The sequence below is a fragment of the Peromyscus maniculatus genome, chromosome 7, assembly GCF_049852395.1.
Source record: "Peromyscus maniculatus bairdii isolate BWxNUB_F1_BW_parent chromosome 7, HU_Pman_BW_mat_3.1, whole genome shotgun sequence".
Lineage (NCBI taxonomy): Eukaryota > Metazoa > Chordata > Mammalia > Rodentia > Cricetidae > Peromyscus > Peromyscus maniculatus.
Window position 1 is genome coordinate 5,925,080 of NC_134858.1, and position 13,489 is coordinate 5,938,568.

General features: G+C 40.4%; 1 long non-coding RNA gene across 2 annotated transcripts; it reads left to right on the top strand.

Annotated features, from left to right (window-relative positions):
* Positions 1 to 5,965: 5,965 nt before the first annotated feature.
* LOC143274093 (uncharacterized) lies at positions 5,966 to 10,036 on the top strand. 2 transcript variants are annotated; one of them, XR_013052531.1, is made up of 3 exons: positions 5,966 to 6,114; positions 6,620 to 7,227; positions 9,479 to 10,036. It is a non-coding gene; the product is annotated as an uncharacterized LOC143274093 (long non-coding RNA). The 2 variants fall into 2 exon arrangements; XR_013052532.1 differs by having other exon boundaries at positions 7,136 to 7,227.
* The last annotated feature ends 3,453 nt before the right edge of the window (positions 10,037 to 13,489 follow it).

Genomic DNA, 13,489 nt, shown 5'->3' on the forward strand with positions numbered 1-13,489 from the left:
CATCAGTTGCTGGATGAAGCCTCTCTGATGACAGCTGGGCTTGCCACCAATCTGTAAGGATAGCAGAACATCATTAGGAACCATTTCATTGCCTTTTCTTTTTTGTCAGTTGCATTTTGTTCTACTCTAGGTTTCTGAGACATCCAGCTTCTGGTTCCTGGGCAATCAGGCAGTGTTGGGCATGGACTTCCTCTCATGCCTTGGGCTTCAAGTTATACCAGTCTTTGGTTGGCCACTCCTACAGGCTGGGCCACTATTGCCACAGCACAACTTACACTCAGGACAGGAATGTGTGGGCTTTGTGGCTGGGTTGTTGTCTCACCACTGGGAGCCTTGCCTGGCTCAGGCTCTGTGTTCTCCTTTACTAGGAGTCCTTGATAGAGTCATCCTCATAGGTTGTAGGAAGTTTCCACTGTACTAGGTTTCCACATCACACTCTAAAAGCCCCCCCCCATTTCAGTCATCTCTCCTAGTACTATCTCCCTCTCCCTCCCTCCTCAACCTGATTCCCCTGTTCCCATACCCACCTGCACCCCGTCTGCACACAAAATTTATTCTATGTCCCTTTCCCAGGGAGATCCTTATGTCTTTCCTAGAGCCCTCCTTGTTACTTAGCCTTTCTGGGTCTGTGGATTGTAGCATGATTATTCTTTACTTAACAATTAATATCTACTTATAAGTGAGTACATAGTATATTTGTATTTTTGGGTCTGGGATAACTCACTCAGGATGATTTTTTTCCAGTTCTATTTATTTGCCTGCAAATATCATAGTGTCATCTTTTTAACAGTTGAGTAATACTCAATTTTGTAAATATATCACATTTAAAAATCTGTTCTTTGAAGCCGGGCGGTGGTGGCGCACGCCTTTAATCCCAGCACTCGGGAGGCAGAGGCAGGTGGATCTCTGTGAGTTCGAGGCCAGCCTGGGCTACCAAGTGAGTTCCAGGAAAGGCGCAAAGCTACACAGAGAAACCCTGTCTTGAAAAACCAAAAAAAAAAAAAAAAAAAAAATCTGTTCTTTGGTTGAGAGACATCTGGGATGTTTCCAGTTTCTAGCTATTATGAATAAAGCTGATATGAACATAGTTGAGCAAGTGTCCTTGTGGTATGATGGAGTGTCCTTTGAGTATATGTCCCCAAGTTGTATAGCTGGGTCTAGTGGTAGATAAATTCCAATTTTCTGAGGAGCCACCATATTGATTTCCATAGTGGCTGTATAAGTTTGCATTCCTACCAGCAAAGGAGAAGTGTTCCCCTTGCTCCACATCCTAACCAGCATGAGTTATCACTTGTGTTATTGATTTTAGCCATTCTGACAAGTGTAAGATAGAATTTCAAAGTAGTTTTGATTTGTGTTTCCCTGATGTCTAAGGATGTTGAACATTTCTTTAAGTGTTTCTTAGCCATTTGAAATTCCTCTACTGAGAATTCTCTGTTTAGATCTGTATCCCATTTTTAATTGGATTACATGGTTTGTTGATGTCTGGTTCCTTGAGTTCTTTATATATTTTAATGTTAGCCCTCTACTTGATGTGGACTTGGTGAAAAATCTTTTCCCATTCTGTAGGTTGCTGTTGTGTCCTATTGATAATGTCCTTTGCCTTCCAGAAGCTTCTCAATTTTATGAAGTTCCATTTATTAATTGTTAGTCTTAGTACCTGTGTGTGTCCAGGAAGTTGTCTCCTGTGCCAGTGTCTTCAAGGCTATTCTCTATTTCCTCTTCAGTCCAGTTCAGTGTGTCTGGTTTAATACGGCAAGTACTTTACCAACTGAGCCACTATTTACCCAGCCCTGCACTATTTCTTAAAGTCTTCAAAACAGATGGATTTCCAGGGTGGGAGGGTGTTTAGGTAACTGAGAAGTCCACTTGGATTAACTTTCAGAGGAGAGGACAATGGTATGTCTTTGTTCCTGACAAGAAACTCTGTAGTCACATAGTTATAGCATGATCTTTTAAACACTTTTGAATGGCATGTCTCTACTCCAGGCAAGAGATATGAATCAGATATCATTCTTTTTTACCAATTGTCAAAGTTCTAGTCTCATTTCCTATTTTTTTCAGGTTTCTAATTATGAGCTACAAGCCCCATCCTCCATGCCCTCTATGCTGCTTAATAACTGACTAGCTATCTAGCAATCCCCACTCAAGGTTTGAGTTCATAAAATCCCATAGGAGATGGGAATTGGGTCTGTCTGGCTACTTTTGACTAATTGAGTCATAGAAAAGTTTATGTCTTCACTCAAGCTTGGGAGACAATTGAAGAGACCCAGATTTATGGAAAAAAGAATGCCCTATGACCAGCTGAGGGTTGATTGATTATGAAAGCAAGTCAATTATACTAAACGGACATTCAAGTATATAATATCTAAAGACTAATATTATTAATACCAAGATTATAATAGATAAACTCACTATTACAAGATGTTGACAGAGATTTAAAAGTCCAACACAAAGCAGTTTACTGATTATGGGATAAAGTTCTATTTGGACTTTAAGGCAGAGAAAATATTATTTATGGTTAGGAGAAGCACAAGAATTTCCCATTTTTTTAAATAATTGAATGGTTGTGATTGCCCTTTTGGCCTGTTGGTGCCCATGCTTGTGGGTTAGTGAAGAGGGCTGAAAGGAATGAATTGTTTATCTCCAGGAGTGATGATCATGGCAGTTACTGGATTATTTATGAAATGAAGAGAAGTTAGAACACCATTTTTTTTCAATAAATGTAGAGAACAGTTGGACATTATTAGAAAAAAGCAGGTCAAGATTAACTGTCTTAGTTAGGGATACTATTGCTATGATGGATACCATGACCAAAGCCTCTTGAGGAAGAAAGGATTTATTTGGTTTACGATTCCACACCACAGTTTTATCATCAGGAGGAGTCAAGACAGGGACTCAAGTAGAGTAGGAACATGGAGGCAGGAGCTGATGTAGAGGCCATGGAAGAGTGCTGCTTAGTGTTCCTCATGGCTTGCTCAGCCTGCTTTCTGATAGAACCCAGGACCACCAGCCAGGGATGGCCCCACCCACAATGAGCTGGGCCTTCCCCATCAATCACTAATTAAAAAAATGCCCTACAGGCTTGCCTATAGCACAATTTTATGGTAGCATTTTCATAATTAAGGTTTCCTTCTCTCAGATGACTCTAGTTTGTGTTAAGTTGACATAAAATTAGCCAGCACAGTAACTCTTCCATACACAGCATAAGGCACAGTGGACATTTTGTCATGAGGCTCTTACTGATAAACATTACATAAGAGGTAGAGGCCAACTGTCCAGCATATAAGGTAAGAGCAGAGTTGTAGGCTCCACTATCAAGGAGAAAATCATGGTCCTACCTGTGACTTCAAGATTTACGTGAGACTTTGTCACACTTGTGATGGTCAAGTGAGGAGTCAACTGGAGCCAAGAGCTTCCTCATTCCAAGGACAATACCTGGGGTTCTAATTCAGGGGCTTTTGATCCTTGGGACAGTAAACTCTCCAGTATTCTGTCTTCACCTCATTGATAAGCAAGAAGTCTTAGAATGATGCTCAATATTCAGATAAGAGTTTTCTAATAATTTGCCTTCCAACAGACATAGCACTGATCTGGAAGTTTGGATTTCCTTGGAGTGAAGCAAGTGGGAGGTTTTTGGTCTCTCTGCTTTGGTCTCTGCTGCTGTGACAAACAGCAGACTAAGAGCAACTTGGAGAGGAAAGTGTTTCCTTCATTTACAAGTTACAGAGCATGGTTGATACAAGTTAGGGCAGGACCTCAAGGCAGGAATGCGCAGGGAAGAGCTAAAGCCAAGACCTGGAGGAGCACTGCTTACTGACTTGCTTCCTGGGTCTTGCTCAGCTGAGTTTATGCAGTCCACGCCCACCTGCCTGAAAATGGCAATGCCCAGAGTGGAGTGTACGCTTCTCACCAATTAACAATTAAGAAAATCGCACAGCCTTGCTCACAGGCCAATTTGATGGAGGCAATTCTTCAGGTGAGGTGTCCTCTTCCCAGGGGACTTTAGTATATGTTAAGGTGACAAAAACTACTCAGCACACCCTGTGAAGTCTCAAGCTGTTCTCTGTGCCTTTTCCTCTCTTTTTGGTAGATGTAGTCTCAATTTGTTCTTTCTCTTCCTCCTTAGATCAAAGTTACAGGAAACAGAATTTATTATATTTAGTAGGCCATCAGTGTGAATCTCGAATGTCAATGAAAATTTTGTAATTTCCTTCCAATGTCAGGAGCAGATTGAATAAAGATTCTGTTCCAGTTTGCTTTTTGTGCCTGTAATAAACACCATGACCAAAAGCAACCTGGAGAGGAAAAGGTTTATTTCATCTTAAAGTTCCAGACCATAGTCCATCTTTGAGGAAGTCAGGTAGGAAGTTGAAGCAGGAACTTGAGTAATGCTACTTACTGGCTCACTGTCTGGTCAGGATCAACTTTGTTTTTGTTTGATTGTTTGTTAAACATATCCCAGACTCATCTGCCTAGGAGTACCGCCCACAGTAGGCTGAGACCACTCATATAAATCATCAATCAAGATAGCCAGGCTCTTACAGATACAGCAACAGGCCAATCTGATCTGAAAATTCACTAGATGAGGATCCTTATTCTCAGATAAATCAGGGTTGTACCAAAAGTTAACAAAAAACTAACCAGAGCAGAGTGTCCCAGAGATGGATTTTCCTTACAGTAGAAGAGGTTCATAGAGTGTGCTTTTATAATGTGCTATAATGCTGCTTTGAAGAGGTGGTGGGATTTTCTCTAGGCCCCAATCATTAATTGTATACTATTAGTCTTTAGCATTTTATTTAAATTGCCATTTATTTATATAAGGCAAAGTGAAGCTCTCTGTTTTTAAAGTCTGAGGACCAAATTTGTCCCAATAATTATTTTTTCCTATTTCTGTGACAAAATACCCTGACAAAAGCAACTTGATGCAGAAAAAGTGGAAAGGATCCATTCTGACCTAAAGTTTGAAGGGATGGCCTTATCATGGATCCTGGAAGTCATGGCTTCTGTTAGAAACAGACGCCAACTGTCCACATTACTATAGCAGTCCAGAGCAGGGAGTGAACAGGAAGTGGACCAGGCTTAGAACATCAAGTCACTCATCCAGTAATGCACTTCCTCCAGCAAGCCTACATCTTCTAAAAGTTCATAACTTTTCCAAATAGTGCCACTAGCTGGGAAACCCCGTGTTCACACCCATGAGCCTGTGGGGCCGTTTCACACTTAAACCACACCAACCCAAACTGGTGCACAAACAAACTGGAGAACTTCCTCTTAAGAAGAGAGAGAGGCTGAAACACCACTGAACAGCCAGAGCATCCTCAGAAGTCTGTAACTCGGGAGCTCTGTGCGCTGCTGAGTTACAGAGGAGCCTCGGTCAATGGGGACCAAATTCTCTGGCCAATGTGGGTCAACTACGACAATGTTCTGGGAATCAGGGGTATCTTGTCCTGCCTGTTTTATGAGTAAACATCATGTAGTAAATAGCATGGTTTACTTAATTCTAGAGTTGTGTCAGTCAGTGTGAGCTAAGTTCCTGGACATTAAGGTCTAGGTTTCAAACTTTACAAAAATATACACATAATAAAGATATGATTGTTTCTTTTAGATAAATACTTTTTTCCCCATAAGCATTTTCTAAGATTGGGAGAGAATCCCAAAATAAAGCTATTTATCCTGACCACAATGTGACAGAGGCTAACAATCACTGGGGCATTCCTATGCTCTCCTTAGGACCCAGTTAGCACATTATGTAAATAAGTGCATCAGACACAGAAGAATCTGACAGCTGAAGCCTGGTGTTATCCTTTTAATCTGATATAGGAAACACATTGATCTCATCAGATTTCAATGGACACAACCAGAAAACATTATTTGCAAACAGCAACCTTTGTTTTGTTAATGGCACTTGAATTCTGTTAGCACTGATGTCGTAGTACACAGAAGCTCAAGTGAACAAGGGCAAACTGACATGGTCCCCTAAAACAGGAGAGTGAGGGATCCATACTCAGGCAGAGAACCCATGGCTGAGAGAAGGCTGTAAGTAGAAAGGAAAAGGGAATTCCCTGATGCCCTGAGGAAGGGGTGCTCATGCCTGTCACAATGAAGATGAAGGTAATTCAGTAGCAACCCAGAGGAAAAACCAAAGAATGTCACCAAGACCCTGTTCTTGTCTTTTCTCTGCCCCCCAATCCTTTTGATCCATTAAAGGGATTCAGATGAGACTAAAGAGTGTAGTGCAGAAGATGGCCAGAGTATGTTACAAGTTCAAGTGGGCATTCTCAAAGGTGAGAGTGGCAAACAGCCAGAGAGACCACTGTGTGTGGCATACTCTTGAGGTGTGTGGTGGACAGTGGCCAAAGACCATTATACCAACCTACAGTTTTAGGTAGGCTATTACTATTTCTTAGTACAATAGTCTTCCTAACAGGTGCTTCCCTGTCTAGTGTCTATTTGGCCTACTTGTCTTAGCTCTAGTTTAGGGCAATATTTGATCTTCGTTCTTCAGAAATATGACTTCTATATGGTAATAATAAGACCTTTGGAGCAGTTTAGAATATCATGTCTCTATGTAAGATAAGAAATGGGAATCAGATCCATTCTTTTCCTGGTTTTACAGGCTGTTGATTATGATATTAGGGTCCATCATCATGACCTTCATGATGACTATCCCCTGACTATCTATGAGAAGGCTCAGTCCTCAGCACAAAAAGAAAGAAAAACAATTACCTTGAACAGCATTATAATAGAAGATTGCACAGAGATCACAAACACATCTAAAGAATAGATGAGTATCTTGCCTCTGTCCTGTATTGTGTGACATATATTTTTCCTACTTAAATTCTACCCCAAATGATACATCCCAAATAATTTATAGATGATTCAAATCATACTTTAAAAAACTATATTAGATGACTGAGAAATATATATGATAACAATAAAAATATCAATATTCATGTTGGTACTTTAAATACATTTGGGTTATGTAGAGAAAAATGTAGAGAGAAAAGTTTTAAATTAGTGTGTTGTTTAAGTCATATCTTAAAAATTGGTCCCTAATTCAATGGATACACTCAAATATTATAAGAAGCTGTTTTAGCTACTCATTACATTTATCTCTTCATATTTCATTTAGAATATCAAGTCAAATTCAAGTTTAATTGATGATGATATAATTAATTGTTCAAACATGGACACTTTCCAGAGTACAAGAAGAAGCAGAAATATGTAAGTATGGAAACAGATACACACTGTTAGAGACTCACACAGGTCACAGTATGCTGTCATCCAGGGAGTGTTCTGTGTGAAGGTTTTTGTCTTGAGATGCAGGGCTGTTTATTAGACATTGTGTTAGTAATACAAGTATCAGAACATAATTCTTAATTTCTATCCACTCAATAAAGGAACAATGTCCTACACTGACTCACTGAAAATGAAGAAACATTTGATGCAAAAAAAAAAAAAAAATTCATGAGGCTTCCATTGAGATCTCAGCACCCTGAGGTTGAGGCAGAGGATCCCTAGTTAGAGTCTAGCTTGGAATACAAAGTGAGACTTGCCAAAGCAAAAATAACAGCAAAGTGAAATTGTATGTTCAGTTTAATTAGTAAAACATTGGCTCAATTACTTAAATTCTCTGGTCAATGCTTAAGAAAAATTCTACCATTATATTACCTAATGAATACAGTTTTAGTGAGTTGTGAATACAAAGTATTTGTTTTAGTTTCTGTTCTATTTTTGTGAAGAAACACCATGAACAAGGCTGCTTACAAAAGAAAGCATTTGACTGGGGACTTGCTTACAGTTTTAGAGGGTTGGTCAATGGTCATCATGGTGGAGAGAGACAGCAGGCAGGCAGGCATGGTGCTGAGGCAGTAGCTGAGAGCTCACATTTGATCCATAGCTGTAGGTAGAAACGGGTCCTGGTGTGGGCTTTTGAAACCTCAAAACCACCCTGAGTGACACACCTCCTCCAACAAGGCCACGCTTCCCAATACTTCCTAAACAGTCCATCAACTGGGAACCACACATTCAAATACACAAGCCTGCAGGACCATTCTCATTCGGACCACCATAGTATTTTAACTGTGTTAGTTGTGTCTTGTTGCTGTGACAGAATCCCTGGCAGAAGCAGCATGAGGGAGGAGAGCCTTATCTCAGCTTACAGTCTCAGAAGCATCAGTCAGTAAGAATGGGCATCAGCAGAGTGGCTCTGTGTGCCGCACTGAGACATGAGTAGGGCTGGCTTGCTCACACAGCAGACAGGAAGCAGGAGATTTGGACCAGAGTCAGAGTCGGGTCAACCCCAGAAAGGCCTGCACCTGGTGAACTACCTCTGTTATCCAGACCCCACTCCCCTAAAGCCTCATGTGGCCACATTTTAGATTCAAACTGCATATATATAAATTGTATTTCCAACAGAGGAAAAAAAGTTACCATGTGGGAAAGTGTAAATAACTCAAAAGCTAGGTTTTGAAAGGGAAAAATCAATCAGTAGCCCTCTTGAGAGACATCCCCCTGAAAGGTATTGCTGACCAGCAGTTTTAGAACTGACCAGAAGTTGAGCTCATGGGAAGATAAGACTGAAACAGTGTCTGTATATATCTTGGACTTGGTAAAGCAAGACACAGGGAGTAAAAAATGTATTTCTCTGTTGATACCCTGCATCCTATCAGCCATCAGTAACCTCATGCTTATAGTTCAGCCAGTAGCTTCAAAGAACTACCTCACCCCAGCCCCCTTGTCCAATCCCAAGCTGCATGTAAACCTTTCCTATATAAACCCTTTCAAGTGAGCGCTCCGGCCGTCCTCTTCCACCCACCATGTCAAGTGTTGGACACGGACCAAGCTCCAGGGCTTGCTTTGTTATTAAAAAAAAAAACCAAAAAAAAACTCTGTGTGCTTGCATCAGATATTGGCTCTGTGGTGGTCTTGCTTTGGGGTCTTGTGATGGGCACAACAGTTTCAGGGTACATATCAGCATTAAGAAAGCTGACACAGGGTGGTTTTGAACTCAAGGTTAGCCTAGGACCATAGTGAGACCTGGTTCAGAAAAATACAAAGCCTGGGTAAAACCACTTAGAAAATATAAAGGTCAGAGGTAAATGAAAAAAATTGAAATATAATACCCCAAACTTGAATAGCTCATAAAGAAGTAAACAGGGTGTTGGTTTTAATGTGGCAGCCCAATGCTATTCATTAAGTGGTACTGTTACTGTGTGAGAAAAGCCACGAGGTATGACAAAACCTACTGTCAGAGTTTTATTAGGGAGAAGGGGGGGACAGGAAGGAACATGACCAGGCCTGTGGAAGGCATGTGCATGGGGGGGGGCAGGAGAAGGGGGAGGAATCTGTGAGCTGCTTCTTATGGATTCCGCTGTACATGCGCATATGGGCTTACAGAGCTGTGCCTCATATGCACATAGGAAAAAATATATATATGTAATTCTTTTTCCTAATCTTTTCTCTCTCTCATCAGCACCCTCTCAGACACAAGCAGCCCGAGTCCCAAGCCGAGAAAGATGATGGACGGCTCCAGAGCAGCAGACGACAGTCCACCATCCCACCAAAGCAGCAGACGACAATCCACCATCCCAGGACGCCTGGCTACCTCAGAAGTCCCCTTCCCTACTCCACCCCCAAGAGTAAATCAACACGCACCAAATCAGCTAGAAGCAGTTTTCAGGAGAAACGATGCCCCTATACCCACTCATCTGCCATCTTTTACAAAAATAAAGAATCTGGGCTGATAGGAATTCTAGCTATGCCCCCATGATCATGCATGCCCTGGTGAGACAGTCATTTCCACCTAGTCATTCCTGAGCCGTATGTCCTACATAATCCATGCCCACGTGGTCATGTAATCTGTGTGCAGTGTGATCATGTAATCTATGTGTATGCATGGAGTAGCCAGGTGGCTCCATGTGGGACTACATAAGTCCGTGAGAGTTGGGTTCCATGTACCCTCCCCGATCTATGCACATATGTTTTCAACAGGCCTGACAACACACTCTGTCCTGTCCCTCTCTCCTCCTAATAAAACTCTTAATAGTGGGTTTTGTTGTGCCTTGTGACTTTTCCTTGCAGGGTAAAAGCTCCACATAAAACCAACACAGGGGTCACAGGGAAATCATTAGAAAATAGGACACAGATTTTCAGGTTAGGTGGCACACACCTGTGATCCCAGCATTTGGGGAAGTTGAGTCAGGAAGATCTTGAGTTCAAAGTCACTTTCAAATATGTAATGACTTTGTCTCAAGTCAACAAATAAAATAAAATGGAATATAAGTTACAAATATATCAGATGGAGAGGGGTTGAAAATGAAGAGCCAGTTATGTCACCTGAAACAAGCAAAATTGAAGCATAAAAACTTAAATAGTTAGGAAAAAGTCATGTGACAAGCAAGCTTAAGAAACCTAAATAAGTGCATTAATATCAGAGATTTTTCAAGATAGAGATTTTCCCCAGATAATTGAGCTTCAAAATGTGCAAGGCAAATAATGAGAGTTACAAAAGAAACCAAGAAACCTATAATCAAAGCTGGGAATTTAACAGCAGACAGAAGATTAATGGGAACGCAGACTTGAACATCAAAGTCATGGTGATCTGACACACATCCATAGACAACTGCAGCCAACAATGGCCGCATAATGAAGCTCACCTGGGATGTTTGTCACGATGGGCCATTTAATAATCCATAACATGTCTTAATTATAGCCAGAAAGTGGAGACTGAATGCTGTTCTCTGACTAATACATAATTAAAGCAGAGACAAAACGTGAAAACGGTGCTCAGTGGCAAAGCATTGCTTGGTGTGTTCCTGTCCTGGCTTCAACCCCTAGCACAGCAAAACACAGATGAACAGATAATTTAGAGATGAGAGGCAACTGCCAGGTGACACAAGTGTAACCCCAGCACTTGGGAAGCCGAGGCAGGAAGACCAAGAGTTCAATTCAAACTTGACTGTATAGCAAGTTTGGTGCTAGTCTAGGCTCTCTCGGACTCTTTCTAAAACAGAAAGAGAGAGGGGGGAAGGAAGGGAGGGACGGAGGTGAAGGGACGGAGAGAGAGATGGAGGGAGACAGAGAGACAGAGAGCAGAAAGGAATCCCATAAACAATACACCCTTAGACAAATCACAAATTAAAAATGAAAATTATACACATATAAATGTGTGTACATGCATAAATAAAATGAATCATGTCATTTGTTGGTGTTAATATATGGACACATATAAATGTAGTTAAAATTATTTATATTATGAGATAAAAAATATTTACATTAATTATTTATGAACTAGTCCCAGGAGAAGCTAGAAAATATAAAAAATTAAATAATAACTAAAGAGGAAAATCAGTGGAGAAGTAAATAATATAGGCGATGGAGAAAAGTAGCAAGGAAGAAACTAGATTCCTTTGGAAAACTACTGATGAATTACTCACAGCTGACCAGGAGGAGAAAACAGAACGCAGCGCTATCTAATGTAAGGACTTGCCAAACCGTGCAGGAGTGGGAAGAACAATGAGGATTGTTAGCAATGGATTTGTGCAACACTTTTATTTTAAATCAATTTCCTTGAAAAATAAAACTCACCAAAAGACCTCCACAGATAGATGCCGATTGAATAAATTGTCTGTTGAGAATATTGTCACTGACAAATGTTCAGACTTGGATGTTTTCATCAGAAACTGAATCAATTATTCAAGGAATGAATAATGCAGCAATCACACAAATGTTCACAAAATTCAGGAATCAAGAACGTTCCCCAGCATGTTTTATGAAGCACTAAATCATTGTAAAAGTATTAAAAGACATGAAATTTGAAACCAGTAACTTCCCAGAATATAGATGGGAAAATCCATATCAAATTACTATCAGACAGTATCTAAGTTTATTTGAATCCAATAACATAAATGAGAATAATATAACATGAAGAGGAAATTTGCATTTAATATCAAAAATCAATCAAATGAATGTACTAAAGACCACATAGAAGAGCTGTCCTTAGATGTACTCAGGAAAACTATCTTGAAAGGCACAAATGTTACCACACTTGACTGAAATAGTCACCAGCTTCCCTCAGGTCAGGGTCAGTGTGCAAATGCTACGTTCACCACTTTTATTAGACTTTTTTTTTTGTAGAAAGTTTTAGCAATCACTGTAAAATAAATAAGGGACATAAAGAACAAGAAGTGAACCATCTCTTCTGTGGATGATTTTGTTGTTTTCATAGGGAAGCTCAGGGTGGGTCAAGGAAGGAACCAGAAATAGTGGACAAATTTACCAAAACCCATCTCTGCATATATAACAGCACCAAATGATTGACAAGGACATACATCAGCTAGACGCAGTTATGACAGCGTCAACAGAAAATACTACAGAATAAACTAACAAAAGACTTGAAAAATTTCAACTCTGAATTCCATTTGTTAAAACATTTAGTAATTTATGGTATCAGTTCTCTCCAAGTCAGTTTATATACATAATATAGTCTAAGTCAAAACCCAAAGAGATTCTTTGTAGAAGTCCACAAGCTCATTTAGAAATTTTAAAGCTGCTCAAATGACACAGATTTGAATAGCTGTCTAAAGGGCAAGGAGAGAATCCATTGTCTCCATATAAATTAAAGAACACTGGGGGGCCAGCATGGCGGCTTAGAAGGTAAGAGTACTTGCAGCAGATGCCTGATCACATGACTTGGGGCCTAGAGCCCATGTGAAAAGCTAGATGCAGCAGCAGGCACCTGCCTTCCAGTTCCTACAGGGAGATGGGAGGCATAGACAGGAATCTCCAGAAATCTGTGGGTTAGAGAACCCAGAGTATGCAGTGCAGCAGCAGGAATAATGAGAGAGAGAGAGACCCTGACTCAGCAAGGTGGGAGGCAAAAGGAAGCTGTATCTATATATACAATGACTGGTCTGCGTACACACACACACACACACACACACACACACACACACACACACACACACACACACACGAGAGAGAGAGAGAGAGAGAGAGAGAGAGAGAGAGAGAGAGAGAGAGAGAGAGAGAGAGAGAGAGAGAGAGAGATTAAAATTGTTAAAGAACCAGGGAATATTGGAAAGGACAGATACTATTCAGGGCTGTGACTAACATTAAGGCTGTTTTTGCTCAGCTCAGTGTCTGTGTCACGGACTGAAGAATTGACTTGATGTCAACAGGGCATTATTGTGATTTTTGTGGCTCCTAGGCATCTTGTTCTTTGTGCTTCTTTCCACAAATATTGTTTAAAATTATATCGTATGACTATTTGGTATAAAGACAAATTAATCCCAGGCTTCATATATTATGATATACTTACTGCCCTCATTATGTAAGTATTTTAAAATAAAACATTTTTATCCTCATGGGTACACTAAGTCTCCTGGCCTTTGGCATCCTTTTGTGTGTTGTAGAATAACTACCTGAGACAGGGAGGTTTCCTTCTTGAGGTCATGTTGCTTTTTAATATTTTCTTTACCTCCTC